Source organism: Triturus cristatus, chromosome 4_1 (assembly GCF_964204655.1).
Source record: "Triturus cristatus chromosome 4_1, aTriCri1.1, whole genome shotgun sequence".
NCBI classification, from domain to species: Eukaryota; Metazoa; Chordata; class Amphibia; order Caudata; family Salamandridae; genus Triturus; species Triturus cristatus.
Window position 1 is genome coordinate 1,015,087,886 of NC_140585.1, and position 24,908 is coordinate 1,015,112,793.

General features: G+C 43.5%; 1 protein-coding gene and 1 long non-coding RNA gene across 5 annotated transcripts in view; one reads left to right on the forward strand and one right to left on the reverse strand.

The window, feature by feature from the left end:
- Nucleotides 1-24,908, forward strand: part of PANX2 (pannexin 2) — a 151,856-nt gene that overhangs the window by 50,749 nt on the left and 76,199 nt on the right. The gene's annotated exons all lie outside the window — the stretch shown is intronic.
- Nucleotides 23,686-24,908, reverse strand: part of LOC146855986 (uncharacterized) — a 178,294-nt gene continuing 177,071 nt past the window's right edge. The window contains exon 3 of the long non-coding RNA XR_014981421.1: nucleotides 23,686-24,022. This is a non-coding gene — a long non-coding RNA (uncharacterized LOC146855986). The remainder of the gene's footprint in view (nucleotides 24,023-24,908) is intronic.

Below are 24,908 nucleotides of genomic sequence, written 5' to 3' on the forward strand. Positions count from 1 at the left end.
TCCTGAATTTTAGATAGTGGTCTTCTGTGTGGAATAGTTCCACAGCGAGGAGCCTTGAACATGGAATATTCTGTCACCAAAATATATCTCACAAATGTATGTATGGAGAGTATGTTTTGGGTGACTGGCCTAAAGCCTCTAGTCACCTGGTATAGTGACCATAATTTTTTTATGTTGTCTGTTGTTAGACTATGAAGCGTTGACCCGAATGGGCAAAGAGGACTCCTCTGAACTCCATAGAATATTCAGAGTGTCGGCTCTGGGCATTCTATGGCTCCAGGCTGTCAAAGTCAGTTTTACAGGTCTCTTGAGCCACATGTAACACTTAGGGCATACTTGTAAGGGAGAGAACAGTATGCCAATACAATTCTTGTGTATCTCCTGCCTGGTTGCTGAAGGATGCTGCTTTTGTCCTACCAGACTTCTGCCTCTCAATTTATGGATTTTAGTGTTAGATGTGGGAGGATACTGGTGATTTTGCTATGGCTCTACCACATGTCACCGAGCCCTCAGAGCGCAGGTTTAGTATGTCAGAGGACTTTCACGATTTTGAAAATGCCCTGAACATGGCATTATTTGCCTGTTTACAGTAATGCAAACAGGAACTACTGAAAACGTGGGTAGGGTTACCCAGGAAACATTTACCCAGGTGCCCAGGAGTCATCCACCCTCCCCCACTAGCTGATGCCAAGCATAAATATGACACCCCAGGTCTCCTTCATCAGAACACTGCTGGACTGTGATACCAGGTGGACTGAACCTCCTGCACTTTTCATCTGTGACCTGTGAGAAGGACTTGAAGATGTTGGACCCCTTTCCATTTGAAATCCAAGAACAGAAATATCTCCAAGGATCATATGGCTGATCCCATCGGGGCTCCAGGAACACAAGACCTCACAGGGCATTTCTATGAAGAATCCTAACTGACCAGTGGCAACTGAGCCTGGACTAGACTTTGCGGTTGCCCTCAGTCGGGCACCTGAGAGTCTCTAAGTGCTCCCCCTGAACTCCTTGGGGCCTTGGAAATGTATTCATGTGATTGGCCACCAGAATAAGTTTAGGAACATTTTCAAAACTTTTACTTCAGAGTGATAGAGCTTCAAGGGGACGAACTGCACAAGGAATCTGACTAGCAGTTTCACAGCATCAGACTGAATTTCAGTTTGTCCCACACGGAGAACAGTTTTTGCCTCAGAAGAACAAAGTCCCTGTTTAGATTGAGGCTTAGCAACTTTTTAGAACTTTCCTATTGCCAGGCCATAACTGGTCAAATCTGCTTTTTGTATCTGACCTATGCTCTGATGAAGTCAGCCTCAAATCACACCTAGGTGCTGGTCTAGGCTGATCATTGACTACCATTTGTGCTTTGCACTTCTTGGAGCGGTTTCCACTTAAATCTTTAAAAAGTCACATCCCCACTTCCCCTTATTGGATTTTTGTTGTCATTTTGCTTATTCATTCTTCTCTCTTTTTATTAATTAAAGTGGGATATTTATTGTGTAATATTTTGGACTTATTAAATGCTCTGGTACTTCTGAATGCTCTACACATTTTAGTTAAGTTAAGCCTGTCTGCTCTGCACCAGGGGTGACTTGAAGTTTAAATTACTGGCACATTGACTGAACCCAACAAAATAGTGACTTTATTGCAGGTGGTGGACATTAAAACACAACAAGGAGTGACGCGATGCACATCATTGTAATTTCAATTTATCCGTCCTGTTCCTCAACGTCATCCATGAATGCATGCTTACTGGGTAAGTGGCTTGCCAAAATGGCACTGAGATAATCAACAAATAGGTGTGGGGCGACACTTCACCCCCAACCCAGTCGCACAGCTGCAAGAGTAAATATTCTCATACTCCAATTGTAAAGTCCATTGTACTCCATAACAGAGGTTTCACTGCAGTTTGGTATTTGGGTTTAATTAATATTTTATGGATTAGCTTGGATTGTTACATTTGTTAAACACAGGATAATGTAGTAATTATGAAAGTTTTATTGATTTTTGCAGTTACCCCTGAAGAAGGGCTTGTTTAAGCCCGAAATGCATTGGGTTCAAAATAAAGGATACTGCTTTCTGATGAATCATGCGTTTATCGTAAGACATCCGACCGTCGGTCTAGGTCCACTTTCTCCCCGCAGCTCCGCTGTGCCATCTCTTGCCTCCAGACCCGACCTCCTCCTTGGGAGGTTCGAGGCTGCTGCCCGCTCCTGCGCCTGCTGCCCGCTCCAACTTGTCCCAGACTGCCTGCAACCCCCGTAACCTTTCTCAGCCGTCTTTTTTTTCTTTCTCAATTTTTCCCTGTTGTGCCACTGTTATTGTGCCCATCTGTGTCTTGCTCTAATTACATCCGTTTTTATTTTCTCGTGCCTACCTGATCTTTTCGCCGCTGCTGCCCCTGCAGCCTCTCCCCCTGAAATTTACCCACTCCCGCCTCCCAGCCTCTTCTCCCTCCCACCTTCCCTACTTAATGGCGGCCGCTGTGTGGACTCGCAGTGGATGCGTGCAGTGGGCTCGCCAAAGGCAAGCCCATCTGCGCCCGTTCGCGACCAAACCGCTGCCAGTGCCCACTACCCATCGCTACGACACCACCACCCTCCTCGCACTCAAGCAGACTTAGAGAATGCCAACAGGCCTAGCTGAACACGACCCAGGGTCATCTCGCTCCTCCCCTTCACAGCCAAAGTTGCAGGGAAAACAGTCAACAGGAAACTGACACGATTCATTGAAAAGAACGCCTTCCTCGACCCATCCCAATCCGGATTCCGAAGCAACCACAGCACAGAGACTGCCCTACTCGCCACCACAGATGACATCCGCACCCTCCTGGACCAAGGCCACTCCGCAGCCCTCATCCTACTCGACCTATCAGCGGCCTTCGACACCGTCTCCCACCGCACACTAGTGCCAGACTACACGACACAGGCATACAAGGAACAGCCCTGGATTGGATCCGATCATTCCTCACTGGAAGAAGCCAAAGGATCAGACTCCCACCCTTCCTCTCAGACCCCACTAAAATCATCTGCGGAGTCCCACAGGGTTCATCCCTGAGCCCCACCGTCTTCAACATCTACATGGCCCCCCTCGCAGCCATTGTCCGACAACACAGCCTCAACATTGTATCCTACGCCGACGACACCCAGCTCATCCTCTCCCTCACCAAAGACCCCACCACTGCCAAACTCAACTTCCAGAAAGGAATGCAAGGCGTAGCAGTCTGGATGACCAACAGCTGTCTGAAGTTCAACGCTGAGAAGACAGAAGTCCTCGGTACCACCCCTTCTGCATGGGATAGCACCTGGTGTCCGACCACCCTCGGAAGCCCATCTACCCCCTCAGACCACACCAAGAACTTCGGCATCGTAGTCGACTCATCACTCACCATGAACCGACACGTCAAAGGCGTCACCTCCAGCTGCTTCAACACCCTCCACATCCTCCGCAAGACCTTCAAGTGGATTCCCCCTGAGTCAAGGAAGACAGTCACCCATGCACTCATCACCAGCAGACTGGACTATGGAAACGTACTCTATGCCGGCATCAACAAGTCCCTACTTCGCAAACTCTAGACAATACAGAACACCGCCGTCAGACTTGTCCTCGGCATCCCCCGACACGAACACATCAGCAAACACCTACGAAGTCTCCACTGGCTCCCCGTGGAGAAAAGAGTCACTTTCAAAATCCTCACTCACGCCTACAAATGCCTACACAGCAACAGACCCAAATACCTCAACAACAGAATCAACTTCCACGTACGCAAAATAAACATCCGATCTTCCAACCTCGCACTGGCCGAAACCCTGCGCATTCACAGAGCCAGAGCAGGCGGAAGATCCTTCTCTCACATTGCAGACAAGACCTGGAACGAGCTACCGGCAGACATCAGACTCTCCCCCTCCCTGAACACCTTCAGGAAGACCCTCAAGACCTGGCTCTTTGGCTAAACAGATCTGCGGACCCCCCCCCCCCCCCCGTGCCTTGAGACCCTCACGGGTGAGTAGCGCGCTTACAATTCCCTGATTGATTGATTGATTGCTCGTGTTCTAGAGGTCTAGATGGGCACATCTTGAGCATTAGAAGCTTTGAAACAGCATGACAACCTACATGTGGATTTAATAAGTGGACCAATAAGAATTGGAATTAAGCATTGAATAAATGGAGTACAATGGACTTTACAATTGGAGTATGAGAATATTTACTCTTGCGGCTGTTCGACTGGATTGGGGGTAAAGTGTCGCCCCACAGCTAATTGTGGACATTAAAACATCCCATCTAATAAACCACTTTCCCACAAGGGTGAAGTGTAAAACATAAGAGTTCAATATTTTTACCACCTGGGTGTTTAGTATCGTTCCTAGATGGAGATGTCACTTATAGTACATAGGCAATGTGACGTTATTTTGTGTATGGTTTAAATAAATGGGCTTTAAGTTGTATCCTAAATGCCAATTTGGGTACTTTCTATAAAGGTGAGTCTTTGGTTCTAGAATTATGAGTTCCCTGCAATGGTCAGATATTGAGATAGATAATGGGAAATGTTTTATTTAAGACCCGTGTGAGCAAGAATGAATAATTCAAATGTGATCCTGGCTGGAATAGGAAGCTAGTGAAGATCATGAGGATGAGCTTGATGAGACTGAAGTGTATCGCTTTGTGGATTAATGTGGCAGCACAGTGGAAGATGGCTTTGAGAGGTAATAGAACGATAGAGGGACTCTTTCCAGGACTGCATTTTCTAAATCCAGTCTTGAGATGATTAACACGTGCTCTACTGTTTTTAGAAAGCCCTCTGGGATAAGGTTTCGGATTTCTTTATGTGATAAACTGAAAGTTTGCAGTGTTTGGTATTCTGTTTATGTGTGGTGTTGGAATTTGGGTTACTGGTTGAGTGAGGTGAAACCTTACTCAAGTAGCAGTCACAATGTCTGTTAGGGTGAAGACACAAGCAACCCCCAAATAAACCTGTGCTTAAACCTCTGGTAGCATGCCACAAAAGCAGTCAATCTTACTTTAGAGGCAATATATAAAGTATATATGCAGCACATCAAATAGTAATAAAGTGAAAATACAACAGAGAAAACATTTATATATTTGACAGCAAAATGACAATGTACCTTAAATCCTGGTTGCGGAGTATTGCGAGATCCTGCGTCAAAGATGCATTGTGCAGTGGCAGTTCCAAGGAGCTGCGAGGCTGCAATGGAGAGTATTCTGGCATTGTCGAGGATGCCGTTAATGTGGAGCTTGCGATGGGAGGTCCTGCGTTGAAGATGCATCGCGCACCGGTGAATCTTGAGAAACTGAGGGGCTGCGATGTGAAGTCCTGCATTGTTTTTGTGGATGCCATAAATGAGGGGCTTGAGATGCAAAAGCCTGTGTCGAAGATGCGTCGCTCAGTGGTTCCAATGAGGCTGCGAGGAGACGCATTACACTGCATTGGTTCTGCTTTACAGGATTACAGCTGGGCTGGGAGAACACCTTCTGGCCCATTTCCAAGGGGCCGGGGCTGGGGTCGCACAACCTGGGGAGCAGAAACTCACAGCAAGTAAAGTTAAGGTGCTGAATTCAATTGGGTGGAGCCTTTTCTTTCTCTAAAGCTCTGATCAGGAGGCCAGCCAACTAGCCTCTGGTGGTCCAAGGATCAAGAAGGAGGCCCAGTCCTTTTACTCAGACAGTAGAGCAGCAGGCAACATGGCTGCAGAGCAACAGAGTAGCAGTCTTTATTGCAGAGCAGTGCAGCAGTCCTTATGAGTCTTCCACAGGTCCAGAGGTACACTAAAGTGTTGGGTCTGATGGTCCAATACCTGATGCCAGCTTTGAAGTAGGATAAGGTTCTGGAGGTTTCCACCCCAGAGGTGTTTGGAATGGTCTTCCTCCCTGCCCTGGCCCCGCTTTTCTGGGTCACAAAAGACTAGTGTCAAACTGTGTGTGCTCAGGCATAGCATTTGTGAAGTGTAAGTGTGGTAGGGGAGAGCTTTTCACCTCATCAAGTCTGAGGTGGCCCATCCTGCCAACACCTATTGCCATTTCTCTCATTGTCAGAAAAATACACAAAGACCAACTGCCAACTACACCTAATCATGTTACACAGGATACAGACTGTAGACACCAAATGGCTGGGACAAGAAAATGGCAGCTTTCTAAAAATGTTTTTTTCAGAATTGTGACTTCAAATCTGACTTTACCATTAAAAAGGGCTTTGAATTGCAAATCTTTAGACCCCAAACTTGACATTTCTACCTGCTCCCAATTCAAAGTTATCACGTACTAAATGTAATAAGGTAACCCAATGTTATCGTATGGGAGAAGCAGGCCTTGCAGTAGCGAAAAATGAATTCAAGTATATTTCACTACCATGACATGTAAAAGTTAAAAGTACATGTCCAACATTGTAAATACACTGCACCCTGCCCTATGAGCTATTTAGAGCCAACCCCAGGGGTGACCTATATATATTGAAAAGGAAGGTTTAGGTCTGGCAAAAAGTTTATTTGCCAGGTCGAAATGGCAGTTTAAACTGCTCACACGGTCTTCATTGACGGGCCTGAGACATGTTTAAAGGCTTCTGAAGTGGGTGGCACAATAAGCGCTACAGGCCCACAAGTAGCATTTAATTTACAGGCCCTAGTATATCTAGCACCACTTAACTAGGGACTTGCAAGTAAATTACATGTGCCAATTGAATGTAAACCAATTTTACCTTGTTTAGAGGAGAGAGTATACACATCTTAACATTGTTTAGCAGTGGTAAAGTGCCCAGAGTCCTAAGACTTACAAAAGCAAAAATTGAGGACTAGGGCAAAAAGTTTGGGGTAAGATCACCCTAAGGCTGTCAGGTCTAACATGTGGGATGAAGAATCAATTGTTGTCAGAAATAAAACCTAGAGATTTGGCTGAAGAGACAGGAGAAGCGGAAATGTCATTCACATTTAGTGAGTTTGGTATTCATGTGCCAGCTGGTTATCTGATGCTGAAAGTAATAGGAACTGCAGTTTTCTCTGGATTGAGAAGGAGAAGATTTAGTTCATCTAAGTCTGGACCCAGAAAAGACAGATTCCATGAGTTTTGATGTCTTGTAAGTTGGATAATTTTAAGTGTAGTTGAGTGACATCACCTTACTCGTGTATGCTCACTTAAGTATCCTTCAGACTAATCCAAGTGGTTCCATGTAAACTTTAAATCAATTTGGGGGGGTGGGGAGTATCGATTTTTGAAGAACACCACTTGGTGGTCCAGATCATCTGGCTTAGATGTGTGGTTTCAAATTTTTACCAGGATTTTGATGTTTCTAAGATAGGAAAAGAACCAGATATGGGAACTTCCTTTGACGCCCCTGTGGTGTTCGAGTTTTATTAGCAGTCTGCTGTGGCTAAGAGTTAGGTCAATGAGCAGCACTCGAAATGTGAACTGACAATCACTGAGAAAATCCTACCGACACTCTAAGCAGCTGACCCAGTATTAACGGAAAGATGCTGATTTTTCACATGCCTGTATCGTAGGTTTTGAACACTTGAGGGCGCCACAATACCATAAATGCAGGCAGTCAAAGATGTTGTTCAACAGTTTCATTTTTTATTCACAAAAAGAAAAAGAAAAAAAATACCGTGCTGTAAGATATGAGTTATTTTTTACATGGTTTAACTAGCCCTTATTTATGTCATCTGACATACAGACTTTCCTCTCTTTCTTCCAACTTTTACAAAAATTCCTTTTTAATAGACACGAAATATAATTCAGTAGAATTAGACACCTCATGAAGTCTGACCACAGCAGTAAAGATGACATTTTTGAACTGCTACCCTAATTCTAGGAGCACTTATAACTTCTCTGTGGCAATCAGATAAAACCAGTGTACAATGTGTCCCTCTGCAGAAACATTGCTGTTGAAGAACATTGTAAACTGTTATTATCTGATGCAAGCCACCCTTGTAATGACGTGGGAAATTAGGAATAGTCTATCCACCAAAGGGGAGGGATGCGTGTTGGTGCTCAAGGCCACATCATCTCAGAAGGACAAAGGCCTTGCAACCACAGACAGAAGACTCCAGCATTGGTATGGTTGCGCATCACCAGGAAGCACATGATTTGCTGCATCATTGGAATTCCATACTGGTCAGAATGCTGTGGGATGCATTTCCTATGCAGAAAATCAAGCTGTGCATGTCAGACAGCTATCGTAATGAGCATTGGCAAAGCCAATAGGTCTCGCCCATGGGCAAGCTATTGGCTTTACCAATTGGATGGGGGAGGCGGGAAGGAATAACAGGAGGTCGGGTGTTAGTCAACGTGTGGTTAATAGTGGGAGGCACCAAAAAAGCTAATGAAATAAATTAAGCTTTTCAGTGTTTTTTGTGCACTCCTGGCTCTAAATTCTGAATCAGTACAGCGAGCTCCTGGATAAAGGGCGGAGTCAGAAACATCCAGATTTAGTGCGATCTGCTGCTGGCCCTGAGGCTACTGAGCTATTTTGCCCTGCGATGGAATGAAAACAGAGGGTAAAATCAGATGCGAGGAGGCAGGGTGCCATTTTTTGAATGATGTGTTTTGTCCACTGCAGGACACCAGAAGGCTCTGACAAACTGCTTTGAATCTGTCCTCTGGGTGAGAAGAGAAGGATAAAGAAAGACTGCTTTGCTGTAATTACAATTGCTCAAAAAAGCATCATGACCATGCTTTCCTCCCACCGGCCAGCGCATCGCCCAGCATGACACAAAACAGACACTTGCAGCTTCTCACTCACACAGCACTTTGGAATTCATGGCCCTGTTAGGGTAAACTCTGCTATTCCAAGAAAAAATGAGAGGCTTTCAAGCTTTACAGATGACGCACAAAAACAGAAAGCAAATAAATAATTAAAATAGCTTTAAAAAGCCAAAACACGCTGCAAACAAAAAGAAAATTAATAGCTTTAAAAAGTCTTGCGGATGCATACAAAAATAAAGCTTTAAAGAGGACACATGAACACAGAAAGCAAATAAATAATTACATACAGAAAGCAAATGAAGCCGACACATGCTTCAAACAGGAAGGATAGATATATTAAAAATAGTTTAAAAAGCCAGTGCATGCTGCTTTGCAGTTACATACAGAAAGCAAAATAATAATAACAAGAGGTTTTAAAGCTTTACAGAAGGCACACAAACAAAGGCTAGGTTTCCAGAAACACTTGCAGAAAACAAAGAAAAAAATAGTGGCAAAAACAAACCTACAAGCAAAAAAGTGTAGGGCTACAAGTAATTGGTCCATGCTCTGTGGGAGGGAACAGCACATGAAAAGGAAGGACATTTACAAGAGAATGACCACACACAGGCAAGAATTTAAAAATGACACTTAGAATAGAAAATAAAAGGCAATGGGAGAGCTGTAAGCCCACAGAGTGTATACAACATGTCTTGAAGAGACAGCACATGTGCTGTGTAGGCGAGACCTAAAAATCAGTAAAGGCACATTATCTACATCTATGATGTAAGACTGCCCATGCATAACAGAATACTCGGCCTGCGTTATCAAGTTACAAAAAGCAAACAGAAATCAGAGACCCAAACTTGGACGAATTGAGATAGGAAGTAGGGGAAATTACTGTTATTAAGTTATCCTACAATCAAAAGAAGCTCCTCTTTGTACACCCTCACTTCTACTATCAACCTCAGTTAATTTTGCCCTGACTTCAAATGAGCTGCACTAAGAAATTAATACAGTGAACACTTCTGTCGCATAGAAACACAGCAAAACAGTCTCCATGTTATAAAAAAACCAGTCGTATACATATATGCCTGATAAGGGGGACTCAGGACAGCTTTACCATCTGCAAGGCTGCGACGGTGGGGGGACTCGGCCCGACACTGTCTGGAGCATCACTTGATGTCTTAAGAGGCACCATCATTGAATGGACCCTTACGAAGGACTCAACTTACCAGAATGCAGCAGTGCAAATGAGGAGCGCCGAGTGACTTGCATCTGTGATTCGAGGCAGTCACGATGGGAACAACTACAAGTAAGGAACCCCCGGAAGAGCAACTAATAACCTGGATGGGCACTGATGAAGCCATTAAGGCGGAAACGCGTCTGCCCTGCGTTTCCAGAGGCTCTTTAATGCAAGCGCCGTTTTTAAAATAAAGCCGTTGCTGATTTACCCCCGGAGCAGTGTCACATTTCCTTTGTAAAAGAGGAGGGAGTATGGTGGATATATGCGGCCAGCTGCAGGTGCTGGCGGAGTGGCACGCCCTCTCGTTCTGGAGCTACGTGGATTACCTGTGCCTTGGTGTTTATATACATATATATATATATATATATATATATCTCTATCAAAAGAACTCCGTCTTGCGAATCCCGATTGTCAGGAAGGACGAAAACGGACCCAAGCTGCTGCGTGCTAAACTCTTTATTGTTCCATTAGAGCACCAAGCACCGCCATGACGCGTTTCGGCCTCAGAAAGGCCTTGATCACATGACACTGATAAGAAAAGCCACTGAATTTAAAGTGAAAGAGGTGAACATCACGTGACTGTGGGGCCAATAGACATGGAAAACATACTCAGTCGTGACATTGCAAAATATTGTAATTAGTATAAAATACATAGCGGTTGACTAATTAGCTCATGAAAAATTAAAATATATATTAAGATATATATTAAAATCTTTATAACATTCTTGATGTTTGGCAATAGATTAAACCTAGCCCTACAGACTGTGCAAATTAAGCAGTAGTGAAAATACAGCATGTGCAAATGAGGCAAAGTAAATTCGGCTCCATAGTGGGGCTAAGAGCACGGATGGCATATGGCCTTGGGGAACAGTAACAAAGTGCGAAATACGCTATCAGAGTCACAACCCCGACTGATAAAACAGATATAATCTGTATTGCCTCCAATTGTATGTGCAAAAACATCAACACATGTGCAAAACAATATATCACAACACAATTAGTGCAATTGTCATATTACATAGCATTCACTGGATAGTTCCATCATCAACATGCCATGGATCTAGATGTAAAATTACAGCAGACCCCCTAACCGCAAAAGTGTTTCCCAAGAATAGTTATTGCATATCAGACTTTCCTACAGTGGTTGCGGTTCAAAAAACAGTGGTACATTGCCCCCAATAAGACATGGAATTAGCAGCAATCCCCTAAGGATGGCATGCCCAAAATCAAAAGCTTAGCCAATGGCTAATATATTTGTAAAAACCAGAATCCAAAATTGAAATTGGTTGATCAAAATCCAAATATACATATAAAATATAAACCAGTGCCAATTAAAACCTCTAAAACCACTCATAAATATTTATTACATCATAAATATCTAAACGTCCATCCTATATACTATATCCCCTGCATATAGGTTTTAGAGGGGGAAAGAGAGAGGGGCTGACATAATTAATGGTCTAAACGTCCCTCCTAAAAAGTTTTAATTCATAGTCAGTAGGAGAAAAGGGGAGTTGTTAATGTTCAGTACCACTGAAAACTACCACTTTGATGAACCCGACTAATCTGCCCTCATAGTCACAATTTATTGATATAAAGTCAAAAAACGAGACGAAGAGGAGTGAAATGTGAGCAAAGAAAGTACCCAAAATAATAAACACAGTGTTGGAAAAAATGTTAAAATACAGCCACACATCTTGCCCTCTGGATGGCACGAATGGTCAAATACAGCAATGGGGCAATATTATTTAACATGGTACTGGTGGCTGCAATAGAGCTGGCATAGGTCTGGGAGTATCTAAGAGATATTATAGCCACGTGAAGAAATCTTCACTTTAATTGAGTCCATTCGGGGTTTCGGAATCTAATTCAATAATATATCTTGTCTCTAGCCTTCTGAGCAAGGCTTCACGGTCACCACCACGGCGAAGTGGGGGGACCGCGTCCACCACAAAATAACTCAGATGGTCTAAGCAGTTTCCATGGGTCTCTTTAAAGTGCCTAGCAACTGGATAAGTTGCATCGTGATTGCTGATAGCTCTCATGTGCTGGAGTATACGTTTGTGAACTTGCAATTTGGTACTACCAACGTATTGCAGGCCACACCTAAACTCCAGCACATAGATCGCATAATCAGTTTTGCATGTCAGTTTTTTGGAGATGACTACAGGAACACCATTAAATGGGGTTTTGTCCAATGTTTTATTCCTACCCAGTTTGCAGGCTTTACATGAGGCACATTTAGTTGACTGTAACCAGGAATTGTTGGTAATAACTTCTGGACTACTCTTGACAAGCATTTCATTAATTGAGCGTGCTCTACGAAAGGTTATCTCGGGAGCTTTGGGTAGAGTGTCACCAATGACTAGACCCCCCCCACCGAACAACCAACCAATTCTTGTTAAGAATCATACGTAATTTGTTGTGTTGGCGATTGTATGTGGTAATTAGTCTGGGTGGGTCTAGGGTGGCTCTAGATACGTTGGGTAAGTCGACCTGTTTAGTATTGCCACTCAGTGCTGTGAAGCGAGAGATGGTATTAGCTTTCTTGATCGCTGTATCTAGCATGTTGGCAGTATAGCCTCTGGCTAAAAACCTTTGCTTGCTTTCGTGTTGAGCCTTAATGCAATCATCGTCTGTGCTGCAAATGCGTCTGATACGCAGCATCTCACCATATGGGATGCTCCGTATCAGATGGCTAGGGTGGTGGCTGGTGGCATGCAGCACCGTATTGCCTGCTGTAGATTTACAGTGTAGCCGGGTCTGCAACTGGTTGTTTTTGATGTACACTTCTACATCCAGAAAATGTACGGATACCTTACTGATCTGTGATGTAAACTCCAGGTTGAGGTTGTTTACATTAAGCTCTTCAATAAACAAGTTTGCTGCTGTCTCAGATCCCTTCCAAATAAGGAATAAATCGTCTATGTAACGATACTAAGCTATGATATGGTTGCTCATGATGTGACCAAACTTAGCCTTGAGGACTTGCTCCTCCCACAGTCCCATGTGCAGACATGCGTAACTGGGGGAGAAGCATGCCCCCATAGCTACTCCTCTCAACATGCTGGAACACCTGACTTTGGAATAAAAAGTAATTGTTATTTAAACAAGTCATAACCATATCAGACAGCATTTTGTTGTGTTGCAACATGCAAATTGGTTTAGTCAGTACGTAATGCTCAATTGCTCTGCCTCCATCCATGTGATGTATACTGGTGTATAGAGCAGTGACATCGAGGGTAAGCAATAGATAGTCCTCTTGCCAAGTTATAGTGTCGATCTTTCTTCGAAAATCCCCCGTGTCCTGTAGGTATGAGGGTAAATTTTTGACATGCTTTGAAGAAAGAAATCAATGTAGCGCGAAATGTTCTCCATGATACTGTTTTTAGCAGATATAGGTCTCCCGGGAGGTTTGTTGGGGTCTTTGTGAATTTTTGGAATCAGGTAGAAGGCAGGAATTACTGGGTGGTTGACCTTAAGAAATTTGAATTCATCACTACTTAGTAGCCCAGCACTCTTCCACGATAGTAGTTTGGTGTTGAAGTCATTCCATGCCAATTTCACCGTCTTCCAATCACCCCGCATGTAGCACTGGCGATCATTCAGGTGTTGAAGAGCCCCGTCCATGTACATTTTCCTCGGCCAGAGGACAATGTTGCCTCCCTTGTCTGACTGTCATATGATCAAATTATCATTACTTTGTAGTTTCTTCATTAGGCTGCCATAACAGTTGTTTTGTTTAAGACTTTTGTGTTGGGCCTGTAATGTAGAAATATGCAGTTTTTTAAGTTGGGTTGTCACTAGTTCATTGTAAATAGCGATGTTGTCATGCAACATGATGGGATTAAATGTTGACTTAAGGTTTGAATATATATATATAATAAAAAGCCTACAGTGAAATCTATCATCAAGTAATATACATGGGTTAAAAACATGCAAAGATTTAAAACACAAATTTCTTGTAATCCTTCATACTCTATTGCACTTTCAATCACAAAATCACTTTGTCAATAGTTGTCTCATTGTTCTCATCTGACCATACAAACAATAAAAATAACTCAGAAGAATGTTATACAATAAAAAATAAAAAAATCTACCGACGCTGCATTTTGGTGGTATTTGGAATGGTTGACATCACCTTCTTCGGGACAACAATATTTTTTATACAGATCATAAACAAACTCTAGCAGACAGAAAAAATATTCAAAAAACAATATCAGTCAAGAAATAATGTAGAGATTTCCATTCATTACAACATTTAGGTCAACTGTATTATAAGTGCAAACCATTGGTCCAAATTGGAAGATATCCACACCAATTACCGACTAGTCACGTACCCAAATGAATTAAGATTGTCCCTTGTACTGACTTCAAACCATTAAACCACTGTAATTACTCTGTGGTGGTCCTATTAAGGGGTACCATTTCCTCCTTTCGCACTGAATATAACATTGTTCTCCAATCTCTGCCTGTCACCTAATGGTCAGGCTCTGGCACAGAATTGCCTCTTGCACAGGCTACATAACCCCATAGACAAACCCTATAATTAAAGTTTAATGATCCTGTCGAGGGATGTGCTACGCAAGCAAATGATGGCCGGAATGCTGAATAAATCATACATTCACCCCCAGTCAAGAGATCGGAGTTAAATCCATTGTTCTTTTGCTCACCATGCCACCCAAGTTTAGACCCAGCCATATGCATGAGGGACCCTGTCCCTCATGGGAATAGTCCAGCCCGAACTGCAAAGCTAAGTCCTCACTGGACTGGAAACAAGCATCCTGGGACCGGTCTGGGGTATTACCCATCATCAGCCAGGCTAGCTTGGATCCAGTGGTACAGTGAGCATGAGACCCATGTCTGGGCATACCTATCCCACTTAAGGCGGAAAGTGGTATGCAGACATATGATGGACAGAATGCTGAATAAATCAAACAAGCCAAGTATTCCCTGGACCGGAAACAAGCATCCTGGGGAAGTAAGCCACTACTTAAATGTAGTTTTACCTTATTGTGAGTCATGGGACCTATCCTCGAGAAGCGACCTGGTGGAAATCTGGATAAATCTCAGGAGTCTGTCCTCCCTACAATTTATATGGCTTTATGTTAGGAAAGGATCACTGCATTTTTCAAACAATTCATATATTTTTACTGTGGCTCTAATAACGCCCAAATCATGACTCAATTTTTACAATACCTGGATATTGTTCATATAATTAATTCCAGTATCTTCTTGTGACTGGGGGTGAATGTTTGCATTGCTCAGCATTCCGTCCATCATTTGTCTCTTTTGCAGGGTTTCTCTATGGCATGGGTACTCGCAAACATTTCCCTGGGAATGCATTGTACTGTCTGTGGCATGCCCGAGGGCCACACTGATGCCAGCAATGCGAGAGTCATGGTGATGAAAGCTCTTGAACCAAGAGTTAAAGTCAAAGCATTAACTTCTAATGTAGAATGTGAGAGGGAAAAGATACTCCTTTGGTGGCTGAATTGCAAAATGTGAAACTAGAAAACCTGGCATCAGTCCTAGCTTACACACTTGCCAAAATCGTGTGATCCTAGGCAATAGGTTAATTTCGCTTTGCCTCCTATTTCTTCATTACTACATATGAGAGCCCCTTAACAAATATGAGTTCAGGATGCATGCTGTACAAAACCTTCTCTTGTGTTTTTATATAACAACCAAGGCTACACACATGGTGCACCTGACAAATGACTTGCTCTTGGCATTGTTTTTAGAATGGGGGCGGCATGAATGTTTCCAAGATCATGCTTGAAAACTCACTGCTAATAAATGCCTCTCAATACAGTTATATAATCTGATCTACTAAGGTAAAACGATCATGCATGTTAATAAAAGTAATTTATTTTCAAGTTTGCAAAGAGTTTGGCATATTTTTACATGTTTGCTGCAAGAGGTCTTTAAAGCTAAAGATGTTTCAAACAATAAGTTTTCCAGGACACTTTATTTTCTTCTTTACGGTTACTTTAGTTAACCTGTAAATAAAGTATGCCTGTTTGTTTCACAGCTTTCTGAATGTTCCTGCTCTGTCACATGAACGCAAAAACAACAGTTGATGGACAGAATGCAGAACAATGTCACACATTCACCCCAGTACAGAGATCTGGGCCTAAATCCATCGTTTTTTTGCTCACCATGCCTTTCCAGTTTGAACACGGCCATATGCAAATCAGTCTTGACCCTGTGCCTTATGGGAACAGTCCAGCCCATACTGCCAAGCCAGGTCCTCCCTGGACTGGAAACCAGCATCCTAGGACCGGTTTCGGGGTTTCACCCCTCTTCAGCCAGGATAGCTTTTTTCCAGTGGCATGGAGAGCACGGGACCCACGTCTGGGCATACCCTTCCCACTCGGGGTGACAAATGCAAAAACAACAGTTGATGGACAGAATGCAGAACAAAGTCATACATTCACCCCAGTACAGAGATCTGGGCTTAAATCCATCGTTTTTTTGCACACCATGCCTTTCCAGTTTGAACCCAGCCATATGCAAATCAGTCTTGACCCTGTGTCACATGAACAGCAGCACAGTGTTTCTGTTCACCAGGGGGCTGTAATTAAAGGTGCAGCCCCTTGGCCATACTTTGAGTATCCCTGGTCTATGGGATCATGTAGCCTGTGCAAGAGGCAACTTTGTGCCCCAGCCTGACCATTAGGTGACAGGCAGAGATTGTAGAAAAATGTTTTATTCAGTGCAAAAGGAGGAATTGGTACCCCTTAATAGGACCACCAAAGAGTAATTACAGTAGTGGTTGAGGTAGATTTAATGGTTTGAAGTCAGTACAAGGGACAATCTTAATTCATTTGGGTTCGTGACTAGTCAGTAATTGGTGTGGATATCATCCAATTTGGACCAATGGTTTGCACTAACAATATAGTGAAACTAAATGTTGCAATGAATCGAAATGTCTACATTATTTTAGACTGATATTGCCTTTTTATATATTTCTGTCTCCGAGAGTTTGTTTATGATCTTTATAAAAATACTGTTGTGCTGAAGAAGGTGGTGTTAACCATTCTGAATACCACCGAAACACCCCGTCAACATTTATATTACAGTGTAAGTTTCTTCTGAGCTATTATTATTGTTTGTATGGTCATAATGAGAACAATGACAAATATTTACGATGTGGTATTGTGATTGCAAGTGCAATAGGGTATGATGGATTACAAGAAATGTGTGTATTAAATCTTTGCATATTTTATATAACTTGATGATAGATTTCAGTTTTAAAAAAAAGAAGTAAATATGATTGATTTTTTATAACAAGGAGACAGTGTTGCATAGTTTTTATGTGATAGACGTTTTCACTGTATTCCTAGTATTTATTTCTTAGTGCATCTCAATTGAGTCCAGGGCAGAATTAACTGAGGTCAACACAGAAGTGAGGTTGCACAAAGGGGAGCTTCTATTGGTTGTGGCATAACCCACCCTTTCCCTTTTGGCATAGAAGGGTGACTCTCTGTATACTCGGAGTAAAGTTATCATATGCACAGACAACAAGCCCATTGCTCAGCACTTGTGAGCCTGAAGGGGCTGGACTGCCAACCTTGCTCTCATCCCTGGCGAAGGTCAACAGTGTGATGACTGTGATTGCACTGGTCTGCACCTAGGATTTACCAGTGTCAATGAGCAGGCAAAGTGGTTCTGTATCTGCTTAAATTGACAGACTGCGCCTGAACATGAGCAAAGTGAAACTGATGCTACTATCACTAACCTTTTTGAATTCATAGACTTGGTGCACCCAATTGCAAATGAGCTAACCTACGAGCCAATCTTTGGGCTAATTACCATCGAGATGTCTATATTTCATTTGTTCCCGCAGGGGTGGTTCCTACATGTGGGCATAGGGGAGTTGCCCACCTACCCCCACTACGAGCCATTACATTGCACATTTTTTATTTAAAAAACAATTCAATTAAAATAGTTTCCCCCCTTAGCACACGTCCTTCATTGCTTCCTTAATGGGACAGTACCACCACAGAGCTGTCTCTCCCAGCAGTAGGTGTGGCTGATTGGGGTGACCTGCTGAGGCTGTGTAACTGAACTGCACACGTCAGATTGATGGGCATTGTATTGTGTTGTGGCCCAACATGCACAGTTGATGCTTCCACAGTCAACACTGTCAGGGATTTGTGGAAGCAGAGACACAGTCCCAAAGGTCTCGGAACGAGTACTGTTTTCACCACCCCCGGCCAATCCTGGCACTTCTCTCATACAGTGGTGGCTGGTGCATATGGGTGAAAGAGGTGTTGCCCCACTAGACTCGGACGAGAATCGGGCACTGGAGACAAGAGAAAGACACCACCACACGCAATGCAGCAGCCTCAAAAGTGCTCACTGTCCCGTGTGGAACACAAATCAAATTCTGTTTTGTGTGACTGTTTTCCTAGGAAGGGACGAGGTCACAGCCAGGTCAGAGACACCTCCTGCGCATGTGCATGTGCTGGCCGGGGCGAGGACTATTGCTCGGCCTCGAAGCACATGCGAGAGGATTGATGTCATCCTGAAGGAAGTGGCCAGTGAAAGCGGAAAATGGCTGTTTTCAAATGAGGCGCCTATACTGCGTCCCAGGTGACTTCAGTAGCGCGCCACTGACATGAATGGCAAGGGGCCGGGCCGACCCCCCTCAAGACAGAGAAGTGGGTGGCAACAACCGGAGCAGAGTACTCCCTTGCCTTCGCTTCGCGCTAGTCTCAGACCTCCTGATTGGACAAAGGGAGGGAGCTGAGGGAGTGGGCTGCGGAAGAGCCCGCCGACCGCCGCGCAGCTCTGAAACAGTACTGATCCCCATTGCAGTGCCCGAACAATCCTGGGGCTGAAGAACCACGGGAACACACGTCCTTCGTGAACGCCGTGATCGAGTGTCTGAGGCTGAGCAACACCGACCTGCTGGCCGAGTACCTGGGGCTGGGGGAGACTACCAGTCCCAGCTGGACCGCACCGGGGACAAGCAGGGAAAAACCCTGCCAGGAAATGGCAGGTGACCAAGCAGCTGGCCTCTGTCAGGGCCTGACTCACCTCTGCAGTGGGCTCACATAGACATGCCTACACTGATTCAAATCTGAGACTTGTGACTTTAACAAATCTTTAGCTGCCAATTTAACAGAAAAAAATCGCACAAAACAAAGACATTCTGTTCTTCACTCCAAACTACAGGGAGCTTGAATAATAATGTAAAATAAATAATAAAACAAAAATGTGAATTTATGATGGAGAAATGTAATAAGCACAAAAGTAGCCAACCGGGCAGACCCTGCCTTGTTCGTTTTCCTGTTATCTAGTTTAGGGTCAGTGTTCGTGGTACTCAAACACTCCTAAACATGCCCAGCATACTTGTGATAACATCAGTGTACATTATCAGAAACTCTTACTTCCAAAACATTCTAATGCCCCTCCCCCAATGCAGCCCAGCCCACAACAGCAGCTGTATAGACCGATCCGAATGTGCGCACGGCTATTTGTGGAACGGCGTTTCAGAGACTTTTTTCATTTTACTTTGGGGTGTTGGTGCAGCTTGTTACGAGTCCATGAGCAGATTTTGGTGTTTTATCACTCTAGCAAAAGGCAAAGAAGAAAAAAACTGTGCATTTTACTCTTCCAACACACAATCACAGCAGAGATTGGCAAGTCACCAGATAGAGGCAAAAAATGCAGTCTATCTGGGAAGCGTTTTGTAATTAATACTCGGGCGCCAGACAACTCCTGGTAGTACAGAAAGTTCACAGCCTGAGCCCTCATTTTACAAAGCAATCTGAATAGATTTGTTTGTCCAACTGTTTCATTTCAAGCATAGGAGGGCTCCAACTCCCAGAATTCACTGATTGAAATGAAAGCAAGAAGACTAAAATCATTACTGAAGCTCAGGCTTGTCCAACAGTTGATTCATGGAATCACACAGTACAAACAAAAATTATAATTTCCTTATCGTTAGTTCTGGAACCTGAGAGTATGGAACAACAAATATAAAGGCATTTTTTATTTTACCTATTGTTAATTTTTGAGTCGTAATCATTTACCGGATCAATTGCATATGTGGGCCAACCACGCATTTCTTTGTGATTTAATTCATTGTGAAACGTTTCATTATGTGTCGTTTTGTCATGTCCCTGACAGATGAGGATGCTTGATGATTGATTTGGATATGAATGTTTATATGCAACAAACTGTCTTCCATTCAATGGTAAATCTTCTATGGCAACAAGGTGCAGTTTTATATGAGTGTGTGAAAGCTGTTGCAAAATGACCTCAGACTTTTTGCCTTCCTCCTGCTCTTCTTCTAACCTTCTTTTCATTGGCTTTAGGACTCTGAGCACTTTATCACTGCTACCCACTGCTGCACAGTGCTGAAGTGCATGTGCTTTCTTCTCTAAACATGGTATAACTGGTTTACACCGGTTTGGAATATTTAATTTCTTTGTACGTCCCTTGTAAAGTGGTATGCCATGTACCCAAGGCCTGTAAAATAAATGCTACTAGTGGGACTGCAACACTGACTGTGCCACCCACACAAGTAGCCTTTCAAACCTACCTCCGGCTTGCCACTACAAGACCTGTGTGTTCAGTTTACTTTCATCTCAACTTGGCATTTAAAACCTTTTCCATGCCTTAAACTCCCCTTTTTATTTCACATAAGTCACCCCTAAGGTAGGCCTTAGGTAGCCCACAGGGCAGGGTGCTGTGTAAGTAAAATATAGGACATGTACTTTTAAGTTTTGCATGTCCTGGCAGTGACAAACACCCAAATTTGTTGTTCACTGCTGCGAAGCTCACTTCTCTAATAGGTTAACATTGGGAATTCCTCAATACACTTTTAAGCTGTATTTCCTGATTATAAAGGAGAACTAGTGTCATGTTTATATCATTTGAATGGTAATGATAAATCATCTTTACTAGTAAAGTTGGATTTAACGTTACTATTTTAGAAATACCACTTTTAGAAGTGGGCATTTCTCTGCTCTTACTGCGCTGTGTGCCTGCAGCTGGTCTCCAATACACGTCTGGGGCGTGTGACAGCTATGCTTTGTGCATTCCCTCTAGACAGCCACAAACACAGGAATGTTAGGTGTGTTTGAATTCTCATCTGCATTCTGATGGCTCTTCCTGGGAAGGGAGGGAGGAGCGGACACTTGCACCTCAATAGGCAGTGTCCTGTTTCCAAACAAAGAAATGATTACCCCCTACTGATAGTCTGGAGCCAGGGCGGGGAAGAAAGGACCTGTGTGCACTTCAAAGACCCTTCTTTGAAGTCACTCCCACTTCAAAGGCACATTTGGGTATAAGTACTTGGTCTCTTACTCCACAGAATCATACACTTTTGGACCTACAACTAGACTCTGTCAGAAGATCTGCTACGTTGCATCAAACACTGGAACTCTGCTGGACTGCTGACCTGGAAGGCCTGCTTTTCTCTTGTGCTGCCTTGCTTCCTGTTGCTCTCTGACTTAGGAAAGCTGGACTCTGCCTCCTTGCACTGAAGTGATCTCCAAGGGCGTGTTGGCTTTCCTCCTGTTGCTTGAGGCTCAGGTATATCAAAGTCTCTACCACTGCTTCTGTGCCTGGTTCACTGGAAGTGGACCCAGATAATTGCGTAATTGAAATCGAAGCCTATTCAGTCTGCGTGTAGCAGAACCAGCACATTGACCCGATTGCGGGAATAGAATTGGTGCATCGCTCTCGCAACCAACACATTGCCTTGAGAGCCTGATGCATTGGAACCATGGATTGCTGCCGCTGCAGAGTGGAGATAACAACGCATCTTTTGTCTGTGTGGAGAAACCCAGTGCATCCCGCTTTGGAATCAATGCATCTCAGCGTTTCATCCACGGAACTGATGCATCACCACGACTGTGGGATCGAGTCATCGCTTGACTACCTCTTTAGATAAGCCTGAGTGCTCTGTGCCAAGCTGCCGGAAGGTGAGCACAAGTTATCTTTTAGTGTGTATCTAGCTTACCCTGACTAGAGTGGTGGTCCCTACTTGGACAGGGTGCATACCTCTGCCAACTAGAGACCCCATTTCTTACAGATGTGCATCACACATGCTGAGCATTACCCTGATTGAGGCAATGGGCACATTGAAAATATTTTGCGCCACAAAACATGGGTGCCGTCTTTTAAGTTTTTAAATATTACAAGGGGATATTTTCATAAACCTTACTGATTTTAAACCAAATTGTTTGCCAACATTTTCTTTAAAATGTCCCATTTTGCCCTCCTTTGTCAAAATTTACAAGGGGAGAACACCTTTGAATGCCCCTTATGTTAATCTACTTCACTTGTTTCACATGCTTCATACGTCAAACTTATCACCAAATTTTGCACCTCACCACCTACAATAGTCACCAGCCACCACTGACCTTAAACATCAGACATGCAACAGAACTGAGCCTTCAAACCTCTCCCAACCCTCACCAGGCTTATAAAGGGTTTGAAACCAAAGGAAAGTTTGGTAATTCAGTATGGTCTTTTTTTCAAAAATAGCCTCCCATAAACGAATAAATAAAGCATAAAAGGACAATGATTAGGAAAGTATGATAACTACAAAGGCGGGGGAAATCTTCTCTCTCTCTCTGCTAAGGAATGGAGCTGCATCTTCAAGCTTCACAGTAGCTGCTTCCTCTATGTCAAATGCCGCCATACCCCTTCCAGTAAGTCAAACGTACCTTTAACCTTTGTACCCCCCCACAGTTGCCCAATTCATACACAAAACTCAATTTTAGAGCCTTTGCATTCAGATGATCTCCTTTGGGTTCTGGCACCACCACTCTTTTTCCAGTCCCTCTTTCTCCAGTACCGAGCTCCAGTGGCTCATTATGCCAGTGTCCATCCAATGTTTAGAGGCCCACAACGCCTCTTTCTTCTTCCTCAGTTCTTATTGTGAGAGTATGAATCAAGCTGAATGTTGAGATTAGTTCAAAAGGCAATAAGAGATTGAAATATGATATTTATAAATAGGTCAGTGAATGTACATATTGCAAGGTCAGTGTCTGAGCTGTGAGCATGAAGAGTACTTTCTCCCAAGCCAAGAGCATGTTCTATATTCAAGAACTGCTGCTGCAAGTATGCTTAATTTGCAAAAATCCTAACAGCAGACATTTTGGAAACAATGTTAAGCTTTATCTCAAACAACCAATTAAATTACAGCCTTTCCCTTAAGACAAAGTTAACTGCTGCTGACCTTGTAGTTGTGTCAACCAGTCTCCTTCCTCTGCATACAAGGGTCTACGAGCCTAGGCAGGTGTTCCCTAAGCCCCACTTTACTCCATGGTGTTCACTGATAGAACATGCTGCTTAACTTGCACACTTTCTCAGTAGCACCACTGCACATGAAGGGAAGGATTTTTAGATGCAGTTGTGCAATCTATCTAGGTACATCCTGGCCAATGCTAAAACAAAAAGGTACAATATAGAATTACCACTTCTTATCACAGTCTCCAGCTTCTTCTCTGAGCAAACCATCAGTAGCAAGGCACCTGGATCTCCTAGCTTTCATATTATCCAGCCACCTGTCAGAAGCAGATGACCTCTTCATTTCTAAGCTAAAATTCCAGAGGGGAATACAACATTTTCCAGCTATCGCGACAAGAATTTTAGATTCTATTAAGGACACGGAGGCGAGGATTATGCTGTCTCCATTTCTTTACTGAATTCACAGCAGCCAATGAAAATGAAACTACACAAGTAAAAAACATCACATCCCATGAGGCTTTGAACCACGCCTCCTCATAACAGCCAATGGCAACATATCAAAGTATACAAAGCAGAGAGACACTTTCTTGGCCTCCTCTTTCTTTGCGAAACCAGTCCATAAGTCCGAACGAACATCACACCAGTTCGACTCTCAATGGAGAGATAAACAGTTCCTTAGAATTCTCAACGGAGAATATAGTCACCCAATCCTGCGATCAACATCTTCTCACACGGGGCGATCCAGCTCCAGCCGGAGAAATACGTCAGTTCTCGCTAGATTCAATTCGTCATCCTGAGGTCAACATCCTCACATCCGAGAAGAACCAGCTCCAGCTTGAGCAGTACTTCAGTTCTTGTTAGAGTCATTTCCTGAAAGCAAAAACAAGTTTGAAAATAGGGAACCCACAAACATGATTCCTTAGGGGTGGGGAATAATTTGTTATGAATAGTACTATAATACAACATGATAGTGGATACAACTGTCCCAACGGGTGGGATAATCCTCGCCTCCGTGTCCTTAATAGAATCTAAAATTCTTGTCGCGATAGCTGGAAAATGTTGTATTCTATGTCAGGACCGGAGGCTTCTGATTATGCTGGTTCAAAGCTCATCAATAACAACAGAAGAAACATGTGATATAGGCGTGTAATAAAACATTTTGAATGTAGAATCCGTAGACCAGTCAGCTGACCTCAGGATATCCTCTAACCGAGAGCCCAACACATACGCTTTAGAGGCCATAGCTCCTCTAGTGGAATGAGCACCGTATACAGAGACATCAATGCCCGCCTCAGATATCACCCACCTAACCCACCTGGCCAAGGTGGCAGCTGAAACCGGTCTATAAGGTTTTTGAATTGCAATTAACAACTGCCCCAAAGGATCAGACCTGGGGGCAAGTGTGCGTTCCTCATAAGTTTTCAGGCAATGCAAAACACATAATTTATTATTGTGAGGGAAAGCAGGATACTCTACCGAACGTGACATTGTCTTTGTCCGCCTCGTGATGATAAAAGAGACACCCTGTGGAGAAAACATTCTGCCCGCCAGATCCAGAGCTCGAACATCCGAGACTCTGCGGCAGGAAATCAGACATAACAGCATAGTGAGTTTGGCCGATAATTGTTTTAAAGAAAGTTCTGGATTTTCCGGCCAAGACTCCAATAAAGAGAGTACCTTAGAAACGTCCCATAAGGTCGAATACCTGGGTCGAGGAGGATTGGCTACTCTAACCCCTTTAAGTAGCTTACACACC